Genomic DNA, 22,971 nt, shown 5'->3' on the forward strand with positions numbered 1-22,971 from the left:
TGCTTGTTCGCGATGCTTTTTTACTATTCGCAATCGCTGTTTGCTGCTCGGGGAGAAATATCTCGCGAACACGCATTTTGAGAACACGAACAAGCAAACATTTTGCGAAGTCGCAGAACGCAGGATTTTGGCTAAATTCGCGTTCTCCGCGGAACGCGAAATTACCCAAATTCCGCGAACGGAACGGAATTTACTGCCCAGGCCTAGTTGTAATTGCTGCTATAAGTCGACACCAGTCTACTGACAGTCAAGAACCTTGGTTCACTGTTAGCAGCCCTGATGATCATGGTGGCAGAATTATTTGTTGTTTCCAGCAAAAAAATAAACTGGACTGAATGGAAGGCCCTGCCAATGACTACCAGCACCACCTGAGGTTTATTGGGTAAACTGCCATTTAAATGGGTGCCTGAAGCTCTAAGAAACCTGGGTATCCTGGTAGGTTAAGATATAAGGGCCTCATTACGAGTTTGGTGGTCCACAGACGTGGGTAAGGTTGTGGCTTTGTTCCGAACCCCCTATTATGACCAGGGCAGTCAGGCAGCCCTGAGACCACCACAAATGCCAGAGATCTTGTCCCGGTCACGAGGCAGCAATATGCCTGGCAGGACTGCTGCGGCCCTGCCAAGCATATACACGAGTTTCCTCACCGCATCACTTTTAATGTTGGCGTGACCGCAATGAAAAGCGCTGCGGTGCAGAAACGAAGGGAGCCCGACAGGGCCTCCTTGTGCCTCTGTGCCATGGGGAGCATGCAGGGAGGCAGATACTGTGCCCCCCTGTATGCATGCTTCCCCCCATACCTGCACGGCATGGACTGCACCAGTCCATGCTGTGCAGGCAGTCCTGCTCCCACACCTCCAAACTCATAATGAGACCCTTGGATAGGTGAATCCGTAAAAATATTGTTTTCAAAATACATCAAAACACAAATATCATGTCAAAAATATTGTGAGGTGAAGATAGATAGAATTTCAAAATCTTGTAACCGCTTGGTTTGAGAAACCGTCAGTTCGCTTTGAGAAACCCGCCGCTCAAGTAAAAAATCTACTTGAGTGGAGGCAGCGCCCGCATGCGCTGTGCATGGTGCTGCAAGTGATGATTGCACAGTGCGGACAAACACCCAGCGCTGAAAATAACAGCAAACAGCATTTATCTAATGCATCCCGCTGCTTGCAGAGCTCCCCCTAGAGTGTCTGAGTTTTTTTTGCACTTCACAGAGTTAACTCCGCCAACTCTGCCCAGGCTTAAATTTGATGCCTGGGCTTGATTTCCTTTTTTGACTTTTGTCTTCTTGTAGTGGGCATACATGTATTTTGCTAAAAAATATATATTACAGTTTTAGGATCTTATTAGGAGTACCCTAAAAAATAAGCGTCAATGTGTTTTGGTCAATAGCCTTTCTCATGATGGCCATACACATATATACACATCTCTCTCTCCCACTCTCTCGTTCTCCCTCTCCCTCCCTCTCTCCCTCTCTCTCCTTCTCTCTCCCTCCCTCTCCCACTGTCTCTCTGTCTCTGTCTCTCTGTCTCTGTCTCTCTGAGGTCTCCCTCTCTCTTGCTCCCTCCCCCTCACTCTGAGGTCTCCCTCTCTCTCTTTCTGTCTCCCTCCCTCTGTCTCCTTCCCTCACCTGCTCTCCCTCCCTCCCTCGCTCTCTCTCCCTCCCTCTCTCTCTCCCTCACTTGCTCTCCCTCCCTTCCTCGCTCTCCCTCCCTCGCTCTCCCTCCCTCCCTCGCTCTCCCTCCCTCTCTCTCGCTCTCCCTCCCTCTCTCTCGCTCTCCCTCGCTTGCTCTCCCTCCCTCCCTCGCTCCCCCCCTAGCTCTCCCTCCCTCGCTCTCCCTCCCTTGCGCTTCCTCTCTTCCTCGCTCTCCCTCTCCCTCGCTTGCTCTCCCTCCCTCCCTCGCTCTACCTCCATCGCACTCCCTCCCTTGCTCTCCCTCCCCCGTGCTCCCCCTCCATCCGTCCCTCGCTCTCCCTCCCTACCTCACTCTCCCTCTCTTGCTCTCCCTTGCTCCCTCTCTTGCTCTCCCTCCCTCCCTCACTCTCCCTCCCTCACCCTCCCTCCCTCCCTCGCTCTCCCTCCCTTGCTCTCCTCCCTCCCTCGCTCTCCCTCGCTCCCTCTCTCTCACTCTCCCTTGCTTGCTCTCCCTCGCTCTCCCTCCCTCGCTCTCCCTCCCTCGCTCTCCCTCCCTCGCGCTCCCTCTCCCTCCCTCCCTCGCTCTCCCTTCCTCGCTCTCCCTCCCTCGCTCTGCCTCCCTCGTGCTCCCTCTCCCTCCCTCCCTCGCTCTCCCTCCCTCGCTCCCTTGCTTTACCTCCTTCCCTCTCTCTCTCCATCGCTTGCTCTCCCTCCCTCCCTCGCTCCCCCTCCCTCGCTCTCCTTCCCTCGCTCTCCTCCCTTGCGCTTCCTCTCTCCCTCACTCTCCCTCTCCCTCGCTTGCTCTCCCTCCCTCCCTCGCTCTCCCTCCCTCGCACTCCCTCCCTCGCTCTCCCTCCCTCGCGCTCCCCCTCCATCCGTCCCTCGCTCTCCCTCCCTCCCTTGCTCTCCCTCCCTTGCTCTCCCTCGCTCCCTCTCTTGCTCTCCCTCCCTCCCTCGCTCTCCCTCCCTCACCCTCCCTCCCTCGCTCTCCCTCTCCCTCCCTCCCTCGCTTTCCCTCCCTTGCTCTCCCTCCCTCCCTTGCTCTCCCTCCCTCCCTCGCTCTCCCTCGCTCCCTCTCTCTCGCTCTCCCTTGCTTGCTCTCCCTCCCTCGCTCTCCCTCCCTTGCTCTCCCTCCCTCACGCTCCCTCTCCCTCCCTCCCTCCCTCGCTCTCCCTCCCTCGCGCTCCCTCTCCCTCCCTCCCTCGCTCTCCCTCCCTCCCTCGCTCTCCCTCCCTCCCTCTCTCGCTCTGCCTCCCTCCCTCGCTCTCCCTCACTTGCTCTCCCTCCCTCCCTCGCTTGCTCTCCCTCCCTCTCTTGCTCTCCCTCCCTCGCTCTCCCTCGCTTGCTCTCCCTCGCTTGCTCTACCTCCCTCTCTCGCTCCCTCGCTTGCTCTCCCTCCCTCACTTGCTCTCCGTCGCTCTCCCTCCCTCCCTCACTTGCTCTCCCTCACTCGCTCTCCCTCACTCTCCCTCCCTCACTCTCCCTCCCTCCCTCACCCTCCCTCACTCTCCCTCCCTCCCTCAACCTCCCTCTCCCTCGCTCGCTCTCCCTCCCTCCCTCGCTTGCTCTCCCTCGCTTGCTCTCCCTCTCTCCCTCCCTCACTCTCCCTCGCTCCCTCATTTGCTCTCCCTCCCTAGCTTGCTCTCCCTCCCTCGCTCTCCCTCCTCACCCTGCCTGTGTGTGCTCGGGCTGTGACAGCTTCCAGGTGCACACACACACAGCCGCACCCAAGCACTTCACAGGTCTTTAAAAAAGACCATTGGCATGTTAATGAGGCTTTGTTCACCTTTCAGCGCCCCTGCAGCCCCCCTCTGACTATGGCGGGATTCGCCCGGCCCCCACGGAGGAGCAGAGTCTGAGTCGCGCTCTGGTTGCAGACATCTTAAAACATTTTTTTTTTAAACTCGGGTACAATGTCTGCAAAGTCCGCGGGCTGCCAGGGAAGGCTTGCCGGGCCGCCACCGGCCTGCGGGCCGTACTATGAGTACCGCTGCCCTAGAGGTAGGGATAGATCTTATGGCCATAAAAACCTGAGCAAGATTGTCCCTCCCTACAAGAGTGGGGATGACATCCACTAATGGATAACTGCACTGGAGAGGGCCAGGAGCAGTGGGCAGCAATCTTGTGGCTCTCCTTTGCAGACAAAGGTAGAGGCAAGCTCCTCACTGTCAGAGAAGAGGATGTTTATAATTACAAAGTCCTGTAGAGTGCACTGATATATGGGTTCGGCCTAACCACTGAGCAGTGTAGGATACAGTTCAGAGATACCCAAAAGGCACAGACACAGGACTGGGCTGACTTTGTTGATTGTGCTACTAAGGCTCTGGAGGACTGGTTACTTGGCAGCAGAGTGTGTAATTATACTGGATTGTATAACTCGATCATGAGGGAACAGATCCGTAATAACTGTCGGAATCAGCTGTTGCATCAAAACCTGGCAGACTCTGATCTGACCTCTCCCCAAGAATTGGGAAAGAAGGCAGACAAATGGGTCAGAACCAGGGTGAAGCAGAAGGTACAGAACTAAGGTGGTGACCAGAAGAAACAATATCCTAATAAGGGTGGGGAGAAGGGTAAATGCCAGAAGTCTTCACAAGGCCCCCACAAATCTTCTACTGGTGGGGATTACCAATCTTCTAAGAAAAGTAAAGGCCAAAAGAAAACATGGTGTAAAATTTGTAAACAGAATAGCCATTAGACTACTGATTGCACCAAGAAGGATGCAACTCCAACCACCATTGCCCCTAAGGCAACTGTTTCTCCTAGTTCAGCTCCAAGTGGTGGTACTCAGCAGAAAGGTGTAGTAGGGTTAACCCTGGGTACTGAGATGGGCTCTGGCCTAGTCAGAGTGCCAACTCAGGCTGTGTTAGTCTGTGATGGAGGCATGGATATGCCCTCCTCTGTGAGTCCCAGTAACCTGGGCAAGTACAGACAACAGCCTTTAATAAATGGAAAAGAGGCTTTGGCCTACAGGGACACAGGAGCAAGTGTCACAATGGTGACACAAGACCTTGTGGACCCTGGACAGATCATATTTGGTGAACTTTACCAAGTGACCAATGCCAGCAATGTCAGGACCAACCATGCCCTGGCAGTTGTTAAATTCTCCTGGGGAGGTGTAACTGGCCTCAAGAAAGTTATGGTAAGTGCAGACCTCCCTGTTGAATGCTTGCTTGATAATGATTTAGAGACTCCAGCCTGGTCTGAAGTGGATTTAGGACCCATGCAGACATGTTAGGTATCTCCGCACATGTGTTTGCTGTGACTAGGTCACAGGTCAAAAAGTCTAACACTGAACAGGCCCTGGATTCTGGAATAATGGACCAGGTGCCGTCCAAGAAAATGAGCAGTAGGGTTAAGGCACGGCATTCCCCCCTGACTCAGAGTGATGATCAGTCTCTTTAGGGAGATGATTGTGCTCCTGAAGAAGGAACTGTCCCAGAGGAGCTTGAGCCTGATCAGGTTGAGTTCTTGGAGACAGGGGGCCCTTCAAGGGCAGATCCGAGTCAGGAGCAGCTGAGCTGCCCTTCTCTTGAACCCTCAGACAGCAAGCTGCTGCTGAGGCTGCTGAGAATGCTATTGGCATCCATAAAATGTATTGAGATGATGGACTCCTGTACTCATAGAGTAGAGACCCCAAGCCTGGTGCAGCCAGGAGGTTGGTTATACCTTTGAAATTCAGGGGCTTCCTATTGACACTAGCCCATGATATTCTTTTAGCAGGACACCTGGGCCAGAACAAGACTTGGGACAGGCCTGTCCCTCACTTTCACTGGCCCCACATGTCTGAAGACACAAATTAGTTTTGTCGGTCCGGTGTCACCTGCCAAGCCAGTGGCAAAGCAGGTGGCACCACAAAGGCCCCCCTGATATCACTACCTGTGGTGGGGGTTCCCTTTGAGAGAGTGGGGACTGACACTGTTAGACCAATGGCTCCTCAGACAGCATCTGGACACAGGTTTATCCTAGTGGTGGTGGACCATGCCACTAGGTACCCAAAGGTTATACCCCTTAGGACCACTACAGCACCTGTGTGGCAAGAGCCCTCTTGGGAGTGTTCTCAAGAGTGAGTTTCCCTAAGGAGGTAGTATCTGACGGAGATGCAAACTTTATGTCTAGTTACTTGACTGCAATGTAGAAGGAGTGTGGAGTGAATTACAAATTCACCACACCCTAGCACCCACAATGCAATGGTTTTGTTGAAAGATTCAACACAACCTTAAAGGATATGATCAAGGGTCTCCCAGAAAACCTTAGGAGGAGATGGGACATCCTGCTACCCTGGCTTTTATTTGCATACAGGGAGGATCCTCAGAAGGGAGTTGGCTACAGCCCTTTTGAACTTCTGTTTGGGCATCCTGTAAGAGGCCCATTTTGTATGATGAAGGAGGGATGGGAGTTTCCTCTCAAACCCCTAAACAGGACATAGTGGACTATGCACCAGGTCTCCTCTCCAGGATCACTGAGTATATTAAAAAGGCAACTAAAAACCTTGAGGCTAACCAGGAATTACAGAAAGCCTGGCATGACCAAAAGGCTGTACTGACTGTTTACCAGCCAAGACAGAAAGTGTGGGTGTTGAAGCCTGTGGCCCCAGCAGCTCTCCAAGACAAATGGAGTGGACCCCACACTATTGTTGAACAGAAGGGAGAAGACACCTATTTGGTTGATCTTGGAACTCCAAGGAGCCCCCATGGGGTGCTTCATGTCTACAGACTGAAACCATATGTTGACAGGGCAAACATGGGCTTGTTCATGGATACTGATGGGGACCGGGGGAAGAGAGTGATCCTCTCTCAGACCACCTGCTCTCCCAGAACCCTGATGATGGGTCAGAAGATGGTGTAGCCTTGGCAGGCAGCCTCATTGACAAGCAGCAAATTGATTGCAGACAAGTTCACAATCAATTCAGACATATGTTTTCTCTGACTCCAAGTTAGACCACCTGATGCACTCATGAAGTGGACACTGGGGACAGTCTGCCTGTTAAAAATAAGATTTACAGGCAACCTGATCATGCCAGGGACTGTATCGGGACTGAAGTCCATAAAATGTTGGATTTGGGAGTTATTGAACCCTCAGATAGCCCTTGGGCTAGTCTAGTAGTCTTAGTACCCAAATATCACACCCAGGGTGGTAAGAGAGAGAAGAGGTTCTGTGTTGACTACAGGGGTCTCAATGCAGTCAGTAGGACTGATGCCCATCCAATCCCAAGAGCAGATGAGCTCATAGATGTGTTGGGGCCTCAGCCAAATTTCTGAGCACATTTGATCCTGCAGCTGGCTACTGGCAGATCAGATTAGCTGATGATGCAAAGCCAAAGACAGCATTCTCAACCTGTAGCGGGCTCTATCAATTTGTGGTAATGTGCTTTGGTCTGAAGAATGCACCTGCCACTTTTCAAAGGTTGGCAAATAAAGTCCTAACAGGCCTGGAAGACTATAGTCCCGTATATCTTGTTGATATTGCTGTCTTTAGCTCCACCTGGGAGGATCACCTGGTCCACCTAATAAATGTTTTGCAGGCTTAACTATTATGCTAGTAAGTGCCAGATAGGGCAGAGTCAGGTTGTGTACTTGGGCCACCTTGTAGGTGGAGGCCAGGTTCAACCATTGTAGAGCAAAATCCAAACCATCATGGAATGGGTTGCTCCAACTATCCAGACTCAGGTCAGAGCTTGCTTGGGCCTGACTGGGTACTACAGGAGATTTGTCAAGGGCGATGGTTCCATTGTGACACCCCTGGGTGACTTAACTTCTAAGTGAATGCCAAAGAATGTTCAGTCGACAGTAAGCAGTCAAAAGGCATTTGATGGCCTGAAGCAGGCCATGTGGACTGCACCAATTCTGCAAAGTCCTAACTACTCAAAAGAATTCATTGTCCAAACAGATGCATCTGAGTTGGGGGTAGGGGCTGTGCTGTCACAATTGAATGATGAAGGTCAGGATCAGCCAGTAGCTTTTATTAGCAGAAGGCTGACCCCTAGAGAGAAACTTTGGCCAGCTATTGAGAGGGAGGCCTTTGCTGTGGTTTGGGCTCTGAAGAAGCTGAGGCCATACTTGTTTAGCACTTACTTCACTGTTCAGACTGACCATAAATCCCTCTTATGGCTAAAACAGATGAAGGGTGAAAACCCCAAACTTTTGAGGTGGTCCATTTCCCTACAGGGGATGGACTATACAGTGGAACATAGACCTGGGAGTAACCGTGCCAATGCAGATTGACTCTATAGATGTTTCCACTTAGAACATGAAGACTCAACTGCTCAAGGTTAGTTTAATGTCCCTGCATTTAAGGGAGTTGTGTATGAGAGTTGGATCTGCTTACTATGGTTACCACCAATTTTTGCTGGTGTTTCAATGTTTTTCTACTTTAGTCTGACTGGGGCCCTGCTATGCAGGAGACCAGCCTAGCTGCTTCCTCTCTAAATTGATTGCATGTACTTTAGGTACACTCCAGATTGGTTACTGGGTTACCCTTGTGAGTCCCTAGTATATGGTACCTTAGGTACCAAGGGCATAGGCACCACAGAGGCCGACCAGGGGCTGAAGCATGTATTATGCCACCCCTGGGAAGCCTTCCATATTGGCACCACAGGTCTGCTACGGCAGCCTGGGCAAGGTGGTGCATGCACCCCTTACTCAGACATAGGTTACCTATATCTACCTTTAAATCACTGACACAAATAAACCTTTAAGTCACTCATTTGCAAGGCCTTATCAATCCTGAAGGCAGAGTGCTTGGTTTTGTGTGAGATGGTGCCCAAGCATGAGGTGAAGTCCTCTGCAGCTTTCGGAATCTATTCTCTGATGCTGTTCTGTGATGTAGTCAGACCATATAGTCCTGGTGGCGGGAGTAGAATTCCACCCTTCTAGAGGGAGAATACATGTACACACTTACCTAACCGGTAATAGTTTAAAAGAGCCCCAGCATCACAAAATTGATGCTGCAGCCACAGACATGAGTCAGACCTCCTGCTGCTGGACAAAACTCTGGCAGAAGAGGCCTGGACAATAGGTTTCCTGTCACAGGGAGGTGTAACCACCTCCCAGACAGGCTTTAGTGTATTGGGGCTGGGTGAGTGCATTCATAGAATGCTTTTCAGACAGTGCTGGGGGTACACTTGGTGTTCCTGTACATACCCCAGTTCAAACTGGTTGCAGGGGCACTCATCCCCTGCTCTGGTGCGAAACTGGACAAAGGGAAAGTGGTGTAACCACCCCCTCCCTGGGTCCTCCCATAGGTGGGACATTAAGAGTAGTCTAACCCCTAAACTTAGTATAAGTATTGGAACCCAGTCCTTAGGACTTTAGACTATATCTGGACGATACTCTGCAACATATATCCTGGAACTTCGACATTCTATTTTGACTAGAAGATGGAAGAATCTCCCTTGGGGTCAAGGAGTGACTCCCCTGTTCAAACAGGCACCAAAGAAGCATCTTGCCAGTCTGCCTTCCCAAGGCCCCTGGCGGATCCTGATGGATTTCTGACTCAGGACATAGACTTTCCGACTTCTCACAGGTGGACACGAGATCCCTGCAAAGCTGAGACTCGCAGCCCTCACGAGTGACGTGGGACTGGAACTCCTGGACACCATGTACATTTGCAAGTGCATCCACTTCCTGAGCTTTCCTGAAGTTGTGCATTGGGCTACTTGTAGTCCAAGCCCCGAGCACCATTTGCACTGAAGATTGTGGGCCTACACTCCACAAGTGTTTCGTTGGTTTGCTTCTAGCATTTCCGCTCAAGGCTCCTTTGCGATCCGTGGTCCGTCAACTGGTGGGTCCCCACGAAAGTAACTCTTCTGTTTCTTGGGTTTTCCTAGTTGCTCCAGATGTTCTCTGGCTCCCCTCCAAAGGGTGAGTCCCTCAGGCCTTGCTGGTCTGCACCAAAGCCAATCTTTGCTTTCTGCGTGGGTTGCTGTTGCCAAGGCTTGTTGGGTCTAATCCGGATACCGATACCGCAGCACTTGACATCCTTCATGGGACAGTTTGAATCCAGCTCCTGGTTGTTATCGATGCCTCCTGGTCCTTGTTGCTGAAGAGTCAAGTTTCACCTTCTGCACCTGAAATCACCCGACATCGGTGGGCATCTTCTCATCGCCTTCCTGGTCACTGGCAAGTGACCCAGACTCTGTCCCCTCTGCTTTCAGGTTCTTCAGATCTCCGATCCACCCTTGGAACCATCTGGATACTTTCCACGTGGTCGCCTGCAGCACTTTTCCACAGCTCACCATAGAAAACGACAACGAAACCCGACACGAAAAGACACCTATACACCCCGCTTCCCTGGGTGAGGTAACTCGGGTACCCCAGTGCTCCCGTGGGTATTTACCCTAGAACTGCATTTTTTTAATGGTGTTTGCTCCAAGTCCACTTCTAAGTGTCCCTAATCTTTAAAATTCTAATTTCAACTTTCTCCATAGAAGTCAATAGTGATTCAAGGCTGTGTTTAGACACTGCACACGTCCCCGTGGGTCCCCTGTGTCACTACCTTGGCTGGTTCCTGGTGGCCCCAGCGGTTCTACAGGCTCTAGGCCTGGTCTCTATGTTTATCATGGGACCTGTACCACTTTCTTAGTATATGGTTTGATACGCCCCTAGGGCTAACCATATATTGTGCTAATTTATTGTGTGCTAAATAATTTTACTGTATGTACTTTTGCTTCTAGCCTCATAAAGAGACTAGAGGGATGTGTTTAGAATAAACACATATATTTTATATATATACCTTGTGTGATTCTCTTTTCATTTGGTCATCCATGAGATTATGGACTGGTAAAACAAGCTGCTTTACATTTCTTCAAAACTTCGCCTGAAGGCTGCTCTCCACAGCTACCACTAGGACAGCTTTCTATATAGGTTGTCTTTAACCTACCATCAATGAGGGTCGTTTGGACTGGTGCAAGGTGCCCACTAGAATAGTGAACGGCATATGCCAGGCCAGCTTCTCACACACAAGGTAGTGACAGTCTTCCTGGGGCCACTCTCCCCTGTGTTTCCCCGTGCCTGTGGCCTTTGGTTTGGTGACCACTCTCTTTTCCCCTGGTGGATAAAGCTGATGCGACCGCCCTTGTCTGAGCGTGCAGAGAAACTAGAAAAAAATCCTACGCTTAACTTCCAGCCAGCACCACCAGGGATTACTGTTTCAGAAAATCCCTGCCCCCCACCCACTTCATTGTCTTCGCTTTGCAGCCCCTGCACCCCCCTGGAGAGCTCTGCAAGCCCCCCAGAGCACCCACAGCCTTCCCTGTCTTTCACTCAAGACCCTCCAAGTGTGAGACAATTTAATTTCACACTGCAGCAGTCACCTCTCTCGAAAGCCAGAGGTGACGTTGCTTTCTCTCTTCCCTGTCATTTCTATCCTGCCTCCTGCTGTTTCCGCCTGCTCGTCTCCTCTGGTTCTCAGATTCCCCCAGACATGGGGGGTGTTTTGGATACCAAGGCAGTGGCCTCATTACTCCATGTTCACTTTGAATTTTTTAAGTCGCTGTTTTGTTTTCTTATTGATCTGTGACACTTTGTCACAGCTGAAGTTGGTTTGTGCTGTTTCCTGTGACAGTGCCAAGATTATAGCGCTTCCCCCCTTCCAGAGACCCTCCCACCGCCCCCCCCCCCCGCACCGCTTCTGCTTTCTATTACTGGCAGCACGGCTGCGTCCCCAGCCACGCGTGCTTCCCGCGAGTGACGTACATGGATTCCAAACACGTGCCACTCCTGCACTCATGTGATAGCTTCGCTCGCCTGAACAGATATATTGCCTCTTAAATGTATTTGCATCTCATTAAGGAAGTTTATACCAGCACTGGATCAGCTCTCTTGTAGTATCAAGTCACACAACAGATTTCTTGATTTTGGGTTTTTTGCCCCCGATTTTCTAGTATTAGATAAAGGAACTAACATAAAAATATAGGGGCATATTATCAACAACTAGCGATATTTATAACTAAATGAGCTTGCCGATATTTTTTTTATCACCAGATTTTATCGCAGAGATAACGTGCTATTAGCAACGTTTATCTCCAAAGCGATAAAATATCCGGCGATAGCGGCTCAATCCGTGAATATTGCTGGAAAACCAGTGATATTCAGGCATTAACGCCAATAGGGTCTTAACCTGAATCTCCAACTCCCATTGGATATACAGGTTAAGAACTGGTCTGCGCAGGCGTTAGTTTTTAGCGATATTTGCGCTTAGCGCAAATTTTTTATCACTTCGCCTGCGTTGATAATAGGCGATTGCGATGTTAGCGACTACTTTCAGTCGCTAACCGATTGGGTACGCCCACTTTGCATGTCATTAGCGACAAATATCGCTGACATGCAAAGCGGGCCCCAAACTGCTCCCTATCACCGACAAGCTGTCGCTAACTGATGTTAGCGACAGCTTGCTAATAGGCCGATGAAATTATCGCAGCTTTTTGGCCGAAAACGGCCGCAAAAGCGGCAATAATTTCATAACGCCCGCCTTGCTAATATGCCCCTAATTTTCCTTCAGCAAAAAACACCTATTTTTAATATGCATTTGACATTTTTAGGGGTGAGTGAAACTCAAATTCCGCAGAGTTACAGAAAAAGTCTGAGATAGTCTGTAGAATACTGCAAATATGAGAAAAGTAGGCTGCTTGCGCTGCAATCTAGTGCCTGGTAGCATGTGCAGCACTGAAAATATGCAGGAACGGCACCATGCATTGTGAAAATCTACTCGAGATGTAGCAAATACACTCGAACTGTAGCCCTTTTTGACTGTGATGGCTCACGTCTGCAGGCATTCGAAAATGGCACTGTAAGGCTTTGTGGTGATAGGAAATCATGCCTGGGACCAGCAAATCTCTCTCATGCTTGCATTGTAGAGTTTCACATTGATTCTGTGAAAATCACACAATGCAAACAGCAGAATAACTCCGCCATGTGCCAATCAGTGGAATTTGGCAAGAACTCTTTTACAAATGTAATGCGGAGTTACCAATTTCTGCGAATCCCACAAGCACCTTTTTTAATTCCACCCAGACCTACTTTTAACTTTCACTCTTCTCGAAGGATGCAAATTCTTTCAGTTGGCCTTTACAGTTTTCACCAGGAGGAGAGCCGTGACTCCACGCTTTACACAGGTGACTGGACCCCGAACTGGCTTACTCGCCCAACCCTTCGTGGCAGGGGAAGTCCATACAACCATTTCCTGCTCTCTCCCAAGGAAGGCAAAAGACACACAAGTGATGGACGGAATGCAGAACAAATCAAAACATTCACCCCAGTCAAGAGAGCTGGGTTAAATCCATCATTTATGTATTTCGCTGCTGGTAGTGGATCGTATTCTGCATTATAGAGCACGATAGTTAAAATAAACATTTTGAACTATACCGTGACTCTGCCAATTCTTATTGTGGACAAGTACAAGTGAGTGAGCGAAAGGGTATGTCTTGCCACAGCGATTCCCGAGAGAGTCGGGAGTGTTGTGTTCTGGGTTGTCTAATCATTTGTAGCTTCATGATTATGTAGGAGAAAGAATGAGACACTATAGCTAGTTGGTTTTGGAATTTTGGGTACTAAGGTCGTAGGAAGGTACAACCCAAATACACTGAGGTCCTGTTTTCCTGCGTATAGTTCTGTGTATGTGCAGAATACCTGCAACAATGGTAAATAATGCTTGCCCTAGCATTCATTGCTATGATGGTGCTCACTTTAGGCAACATGGTACCACTGGCCTCAAAGGGATAATTCTGAGATAACATGGACGTCCTTTCACATGCACTAACACTTTCATGTGTTTACAGTTATGGGTGGTATATCGCTTACATATCTGATGGGTGAGGAACTGGGATCTCTCGGATGTGGAGTACCCCAAGGATTCTCTCTCAGTCCCACTGTTCCCATGAACGAAACGCGTTGGCTGGCAGTTTTTGTAAATAAAGGATCATTCACGACTTTCACATCACAAGACTCATTGATTACTTGAATACTACTGGTCTCAATACCAAGTGGTGCACCGCTCCAATTTGACTTCCTCATTTGTCTGCACAGCAGTTGGCACTCAACAACGACAAGTGCTGGAGCAGTCTTGTGCCCACTTAAATCAGATTGACTGTGTGCTAGCTATACTTAATAAGGGAACACCACAGGATAGTGCGGTCACTGTGTCCGCCGTTGTTTGGAACTAATATCTAAAACCTTGATTGATATTGATTGATTGATTGGTCGATCGCCTCTTATTCTGCTGATGGCAAGTCACAACCCAGCCTATTTATAGATTTCTAGCAAGTTCCATTCATCAACCTATCAATGAGCTTAGGGGCATATTATCAAGGGTGGTGATAGGGAATTTTCACCGCTTTAGTGGTCGTTTTCGGCCGCTAAGCGGTGATAATTCTATCGCCCTATTAGCAAGCTGTCGCTAACAGCAGTTAGCGACAGCTTTTAGGTGATAGCGAGCGGTTTTGGGCCCGCTTTGCATGTTGGCGATATTTATCGCTAATGACATTCAAAGTGGGCGTACCCAACCTGTTAGCGACTAAAAACAGTCGCTAACATCGCTATCGCATATTAGCAAGGCAGGCGTAGCGATGGAAATATTCGCGCTAAGCGCGAATGTCTCCAAATACTAACACCTGCCCAGACCACTTCTTAGCCATGTTATCCAATGGGAGGTGGATAACATGGCTAAGAGCATTTCGTCTCTAATGCGTGAATATTGCTGTATTCTCAGCCATATTCACGCATTTCGCCGTTATCGCCGGAAAATGAATCGCTTTCGAGATAAACGTTGCTAATAGCAAGTTATCTCAGCAATAAATTCCGGCGATGCTCAGCGATAAAAAAATCGTCGCTAAGCCTATTTAGCGATAAATATTGCTACTTGTTGGTAATATGCTCCTTAATTCTTTAAACCATGCACCCAGCCACCTGTTCATCTATCCATCCACCCGTTGCCTCAATATTCATGCATTTATATTCTCATTTATATAACCAGTAACTCGTTCTTGCGATCACCCCTCACCCTTTCGCACCCATACACACCTGTCATCTATGAAGGAAAGTTTCACGCAAATGTGAGACTTTCTTGGCGGTGCCAGTGCTTGTTTATTATTTTGGAAGATGTACCTGAGACAATATCCACAGGTCTGGCCTGGTTGTGCCGCCTGCTCCATATTTATCCTGATACATCTACAGATAGCGCTTTAAATCCTAATAAATCGAGCGCCCCAGAGGTGCCCTGTCTGAAGGATAATAGCTCCCACCCCCTCAGGCAGCGCTTTATTACACTCACAGTGTCTGCAGTGAAGCAAACCCATCCCCGGGTCTGTGAGACGGCCTCGAAGATCGAAGAGAACAATTACACTAGCAAAGCAAAGCCAAGAAAAACACAAGCGGCCTAAATTATGCACACAAGGAACCAGCTGCCGAAGATCACGGGTGCATTACAGGAGCCGAGCACCGACCCAAGGGAGACTTAAAACGGACTCACTCATATTATGCATCAGCTCAGGCAAATTGATGCAGCTGAGGCCAGAGCAGGGTCTTCTGTCTGACATCTCGTGGCAGACACGCTGTCCTCCACTACGGTCCGTATAATATCTGGAATAAAGTACCCCCAGCTGTGCGTAATCAGGTTTTTGCAAAGCAAGGAGTGTTTATTATTTGAGCCACAACGGCAAGTGTTTTTTTTCTTTTTGTGAGGATGTCTGTCTTCATTCCCTGGGCTCGGGCTGGTGATGCTGCGTGCCTGTGCCGCGCGCCCCGTATTTATCCGGATACAGCTACAGATAGGGCTTTAAATCCTGATAAAGAGAGAGTGTCCCAGAGGTGCCGCTTCTGGGTGATGAATCCCAGCCCTCGGCCGGCGCTTCATTACAGTTATATTGTCTGTCATGAACGCGCGCTCCTGCCCGGGATTGTGAAATAGCCCAGAAGATCTGAGAGGCCATTTAAACTAATAAAACAAGGCCCAAGGAAGACACAGGCTGCCAAGGAAGACACAGGAGCAAGGAAGACACAGGAGCAAGGAAGACACAGGAGCAAGGAAGACACAGGCTGCCAAGGAAGACACAGGCCCAAGGAAGACACAGGCCCAAGGAAGACACAGGAGCAAGGAAGACACAGGCTGCCAAGGAAGACACAGGAGCAAGGAAGACACAGGCCCAAGGAAGACACAGGCTGCCAAGGAAGACACAGGCCCAAGGAAGACACAGGAGCAAGGAAGACACAGGAGCAAGGAAGACACAGGCTGCCAAGGAAGACACAGGCTGCCAAGGAAGACACAGGAGCAAGGAAGACACAGGAGCAAGGAAGACACAGGCTGCCAAGGAAGACACAGGCCCAAGGAAGACACAGGCCCAAGGAAGACACAGGAGCAAGGAAGACACAGGCTGCCAAGGAAGACACAGGAGCAAGGAAGACACAGGAGCAAGGAAGACACAGGCTGCCAAGGAAGACACAGGCCCAAGGAAGACACAGGCCCAAGGAAGACACAGGAGCAAGGAAGACACAGGCTGCCAAGGAAGACACAGGAGCAAGGAAGACACAGGCTGCCAAGGAAGACACAGGAGCAAGGAAGACACAGGCTGCCAAGGAAGACACATGCCCAAGGAAAACACCGGAGCAAGGAAGGCACAGGCTGCCAAGGAAGACACAGGCCCAAGGAAGACACAGGAGCAAGGAAGACACAGGCTGCCAAGGAAGACACAGGCCCAAGGAAGACACAGGAGCAAGGAAGACACAGGCCCAAGGAAGACACAGGCCCAAGGAAGACACAGGAGCAAGGAAGACACAGGCCCAAGGAAAACACCGGAGCAAGGAAGACACAGGCCCAAGGAAGACACAGGCCCAAGGAAGACACAGGCCCAAGGAAAACACCGGAGCAAGGAAGGCACAGGCTGCCAAGGAAGACACAGGCCCAAGGAAGACACAGGAGCAAGGAAGACACAGGCTGCCAAGGAAGACACAGGCCCAAGGAAGACACAGGAGCAAGGAAGACACAGGCTGCCAAGGAAGACACAGGCCCAAGGAAGACACAGGCTGCCAAGGAAGACACAGGCCCAAGGAAGACACAGGAGCAAGGAAGACACAGGCTGCCAAGGAAGACACAGGCCCAAGGAAGACACAGGAGCAAGGAAGACACAGGCCCAAGGAAGACACAGGAGCAAGGAAGACACAGGCTGCCAAGGAAGACACAGGCCCAAGGAAAACACAGGCCCAAGGAAAACACAGGCCCAAGGAAGACACAGGCCCAAGGAAGACACAGGCCCAAGGAAGACACAGGAGCAAGGAAGACACAGGCTGCCAAGGAAGACACAGGAGCAAGGAAGACACAGGCTGCCAAGGAAGACACAGGAGCAAGGAAGACACAGGCTGCCAAGGAAGACACATGCCCAAGGAAAACACCGGAGCAAGGAAGGCACAGGCTGCCAAGGAAGACACAGGCCCAAGGAAGACACAGGAGCAAGGAAGACACAGGCTGCCAAGGAAGACACAGGCCCAAGGAAGACACAGGAGCAAGGAAGACACAGGCTGCCAAGGAAGACACAGGCCCAAGGAAGACACAGGCTGCCAAGGAAGACACAGGCCCAAGGAAGACACAGGAGCAAGGAAGACACAGGCTGCCAAGAAAGACACAGGCCCAAGGAAGACACAGGAGCAAGGAAGACACAGGCCCAAGGAAGACACAGGAGCAAGGAAGACACAGGCTGCCAAGGAAGACACAGGCCCAAGGAAAACACAGGCCCAAGGAAAACACAGGCCCAAGGAAGACACAGGCCCAAGGAAGACACAGGCCCAAGGAAGACACAGGGTGCCAAGGAAGACACAGGCTGCAAGGAAGACACAGGCCCAAGGAAGACACAGGCCCAAGGAAGACACAGGCCCAAGGAAGACACAGGCTGCCAAGGAAGACACAGGCTGCCAAGGAAGACACAGGCCCAAGGAAGACACAGGCTGCCAAGGAAGACACAGGCCCAAGGAAGACACAGGGTGCCGAGGAAGACACAGGCCCAAGGAAGACACAGGCCCAAGGAAGACACAGGCTGCAAGGAAGACACAGGCTGCCAAGGAAGACACAGGCCCAAGGAAGACACAGGCTGCAAGGAAGACACAGGCCCAAGGAAGACACAGGCTGCCAAGGAAGACACAGGCCCAAGGAAGACACAGGCCCAAGGAAGACACAGGAGCAAGGAAGACACAGGCTGCCAAGGAAGACACAGGCTGCCAAGGAAGACACAGGCCCAAGGAAGACACAGGAGCAAGGAAGACACAGGCTGCCAAGGAAGACACAGGCTGCCAAGGAAAACACAAGCCCAAGGAAGACACAGGCTGCATACATTCTATACAGGATGAACAGGTTTGCTTACTCTGACATCTGCAGACGCTGCTCAGGGTACTCACAGGGAACTTAACAACACCCCCCTCAGCACAGTGAGATGGCACATGTAAATTGATGCAAATTAAACCAATTAAAGACTTCTGTCTGGCATAATGAATCAGACATGTCCACCGCTGGCCTTTGAAAAATCGATGGGTAAGGTATTGTTGGCAATTGGGTTTCTGGTTAGCAGAGCTATGTACTTTGTCCAAGCAGAAACCACAATCCTACTCAGGGAAAGCTAGATACACACTAATAGATAACCAGTCATCACTCTCTGGTAGTTTGGCACAGAGCAGTCAGGTTTCTCTAAAAAAACAATGGATAAAGTATTCAGGCAAAAAAACACGCATACACACACGCGCACACTGTAATATAATAAAAACATCACAGAAATACCTCACAAAGGTTTAAGAAAATAAATAAAAATGTTATGAGTAAAACAAGACCAACAAAATAACAAAAATCCAAATAGTAGAACAGGAGATATGAATTTTTAAAGATTAATTCAAAATCTAATGCGCAGAGTCAAATATCACTTAGGGGTCTCTTGAGGTTGCGCTGGACTGGGGTAAATCCAAAGTTCAGCCCGGCCGCGATGGAGGGTAGGCCAGCAACAGTACTCACGCTGGTCCCGCTCAAAAAGTACCTTGGTTGAAGCAAAGCGTTGATGTTGAAGTATCGATGCGTTGGTTCAAATCCATGCAGGCGATGAAGAACCCCTTTATGACGCAGGCATTGTGTCGTATTCGAGCTGTGCTCTGTGGTGTCTTCGAGCCGCACTGACCTTCAACGCAATGTTGCCGATCGGCTCCTGCATCTGTGTCGAAGAGCAATGTGTTGGTTCCAATAAGCGCACAGTCATCACTGTGTCAATTTTGATGGTTCTGGACAGCAGAAATCACCTTTCAAGGGACCAGGACTGGATTGGCACCACTTGGCAGATGGCAGAGTTCAAGTACTCTTGCAGAGTTGGAGGAAGTATTTGATGGCCCTGAGACTTCAGAACAAGGGGCAAGTCAGCAAGCCCTTTGAGTCACTCCGTTGTTCAAGTGAGATGGGTCCAACCCTTGTCCTCAGCAGGGTAGAGCGCAGCACTTCAAGTGCACAGCCCTGTCTGCCAGGCTATCTGTGGGGTGTAATCTGCTCTTTGTGTGGGAAACAGGACACAGCCTATTCATGTGTAAGTGTTACCCCTCCTCTCTCTTCCTACTGAGGAAGAGCTATAACAATGCAAATGAATGCAGATGAGTTCTCTGTCACACCCACCCTTCCTGTGTTTGTGACTGTCTAGAGGGAAAGCACAAAGTGTAGCTTCCACCCACCTCAGACATGTATTGGAGACAGGCTGCAGATACACAGAGCTAAGTTAGTAACTGGGAAATATCCACTTTCTAAAAATAGCAATTCTAAGTATTATTGTTAAGTCCATCTTTACCACTAAAGGCGCATTCTCACTACCATTCCAAACATATGAAACATGATGCAGCTACTCCGTTTTAATCAGGAATAAGAGCTTAAAGGGTAGTAAGGAATACCCAATGCTAGCCTGTGAGAGGAGTAGGCCTCAAAGAAGTGAAAAATGGATTTAGCTGTTTGTCACTACCAGGACATGTAAAACTTAAAAGTTCATGTCCTGCCTGTTACTTACATAGCACCCTGCCCTTAGGGCTGCCTAGCGCCTACCTCAGACGTGACCTATGTGTACCTAAAAGGGAGTTTAAGGCTTGACAAGTGGTTTTAAATGGCAAGTCAAAGCGGCAATAAACTGCACACACAGGCCTTGCAATGACAGACCTGAGACACGTTTAAACAGCTACTTGTGTGGGTGGCACAACCAGTGCTGCAGGGCTGACAGTAGCATTTAAGTCACATGACCTGTATATATGTTATACCCTCTTACAAGGGACTTATCAGTAAACTAAATATGCCAATCATGTATACACCAATGTTAGCATGTTTAGGGGAGAAGCACATGCACTTTAGCACTGGTTAGCAGTTGTAAAGTGCTCTGAGCCCTAAGGCCAACAAAAAGATATAGCAAAAAGAGGATGTACGAAGGCAAAATATCTGGGGGAAGACAACCCTAAGGAAAACAGGTCCACCAGATATGTGACTGGTTGAGTGAGTTGGCAATGGAGTTAGAACTATGTTAGAGCACACTGACCATATGTCACTATCCCTTGAGACTGATCTTGGGGATGGGGTTAACAAGCTGGTGCTGAACAGTTTATGTCGTGGCAAGCACATTTAGAAATATTGATATTGACCCATTCAGTGTCACTCTCCAATCAGGTTATTTCAATCCCTCTATTTAGGATTATCTCAGTACTGTATGCATAAACTATAAATAGTAAAAGCTCTTGCATCCCAGAGAGTTTTAGGTGTGGCAAGGTTCTGCCATGCTAACTCTCCTAAAAACTATACATTGGATTTTGATTGGTGGTGTATCAAAATTCTGAGCATAAAAATATTGTTCTACCAAAATTACATGACCTACTTAGTGGCTGCCAACTCATCTTCAAGGTAAGTATATAAAAGTAAGTAATGATTTTCCATAATCAACTCTGCATTAATGAGACACGTGGTACCAGGAATAACTCATGGGCAGATGTATCAAATCTGCATTTTCTGCATGATCACCCCAGATTTTTTGACTTTTTTTACAACTTATTTTTTCTGGCATTAGATCTCTGTGCACTTTACCAGTGCTACATATGAGTAAAGTGCCTGTGCTCCCCCTTTAAACATGGATAGATTGGTTTACCCCTGACTGACATTTAACTTGCCTATAAGTCCCTAGTATATGGTGTATAAGAGGCACCCAGGGCCTGGATGTTCACTGCCCCTTGAGGACTGCAGCACCCAATGTGCCATCCACAGAGTTGGCCAGTATAACATGGCCTCAGCTACATCATGCATAGCCTGACTTCAGCAGACTATAGACTTGTGAAAAGAATCCTTTTTTGACACATGGAGCACCCTGCTTTTACATATTATTGAGAGTCACCTAAGTACACTGTGTCGTCCAGAAGGTAGAGTGCCCAATGCTTAAAAGTAGAGCATGTACAAAATTAAAGTTTGCATGATCCTCTAGTGACTAGACCCCAAAAGCAAATTTTCACTGGCAGGTCTGTAGCTGGATCCCAGAAAATGTCAGAATGTGGAATATTAACTTTACTCTGTAACATTTGGTGGAAAATGACTAAAATAGTTATTCACTAGAAAGCTTATACTGATATCCTTCCAGATATAGTAGTATCCCTTAAGGGAAAAGAATTACTTTTCTTAAAATAACCCTCACCCACTAAAAGGCCCCTTGGTGGCATGCTTCATCATCCGGGTCTTCCCGCCTCAATGCGGGACGGGGCACGCTGCGACATACGGAGACGTGGGAGAACTTTCTGGAAGGTGTGGGCTATACTGGTAAAATAGGAGTGGAAGGGTCAGTGAGATAGTGAAAAAATTGTACAAAATACCTAGCCACTAGGAACCTAAACTTTATTCAATGCTGTGGCTGGTATTATTAAAAAGGTTTCTTTGGGGAGGTGCACAATATAATGTATGTGTTATGCCTGGTCTACATGTTTTAAGCCTTCCCCATCAGCTTTTCCTCAGGATCAATTCTAATTGATCTCTAATACCATCCCTGAACAATGGCTGCTGTATTTTCCAAAGCCTATTCATGGTATATCATTAAGCATTATATGATGCCCAATTGGTATAATACTTCATTACTACCTATTTGGTATGATGTCTCAATTCATTCTGGAAAGATAAAAGTATACATAACATTGGTTAACTTACCGACACGTTAAATGTTGTAAACCACATCACCATCCAGTGGAAAAATGTGTGCTATAGTTTTTTCTTTGTGACATTGTCAGGGTGCCCTTAAATCTGTGTGACAAATGTGTCCGGACAAGACAATGCACAACAAATAATATTGTCATGTTCAGGCGCTTTTTCTAAAACCCCATGCAGTATGTTTACTCGTTGTGCTTCATAGCCTGTGAAACTGCACCTGGACCGGGCCTTGCTGGCAGCCTCTGTTTGAGTGAGTCCTGGCCAACAAATGTTGCCACCGAGGTCCTGGGCACATTAGACATGATCCAAAGGAACTGCTCTAGAAACCAAGAAAAACTATCACTTCGAAAATGTTTTGACTTCCAAGATTTTGAAGCTGGTGCATGACTTTGCGGCACAGGTGTATGATTTCGATGTAACTTTGTCACAAACAGATTCAGGCTCGTCCCACTTGATGATTTTGAGCACCATAAAAAAGACTAACTCAGAAGGTAAAATCTTTGACTCGGAAGAGCCTGCTCCTTATATCAGACCCACGCTCCATCACGGTTGGCCTGAAATCACACCTATGTCCCAGTCTATACCTTCCAAAGACGATCATTCGGGATTAGTGCTTTTTGGTATGATTTTTGTTCAAATCTTCGAAAATTCATATCTCTGGTTCCCCTAATTGGGTTTTTGCTGTTTTGGTGTAGTTCTTTTTATTAAAAGTTACTCTATTTTTCGAATTCAGTTCAAAATTGGTTTTGTTGGGTGTTTTGACTTTACTATTAATTGTGTACTGCATACAACACCTTTCCTTAAGTTAAGCTTGACGTCTCTGTGCCTTAGCTACCAAGACAACAAGCTCAAGTTAAGTTAGGGATTTTCATGTTTATCCTGACAAGTTGGTGTTATTATTCCTTGAGCTGGCCTCCCCAAATAATAGTCCACTTTCTTATATTAGTGTTCAGAATAGGGATCCAGGACTCGTGTTTTGCTGTACCACTCAGTGGTTTAGGTTGAAATTAAAAATCCCTTTTTAAATTGATAGCAAAACTTGCCTTTTTGGATTGGGAACTTGCATGAAAATGTTTGCACCTCATGTCTCTGGGGAACATGGAGGCTGATCCGGATGCCCTGGCTACCCATACCATGGCTGAGTGGAAGGCTCTCTCGAACAAGAGGAAGCT

This window comes from Lissotriton helveticus, chromosome 11 (assembly GCF_964261635.1).
Source record: "Lissotriton helveticus chromosome 11, aLisHel1.1, whole genome shotgun sequence".
Taxonomy (NCBI): Eukaryota; Metazoa; Chordata; class Amphibia; order Caudata; family Salamandridae; genus Lissotriton; species Lissotriton helveticus.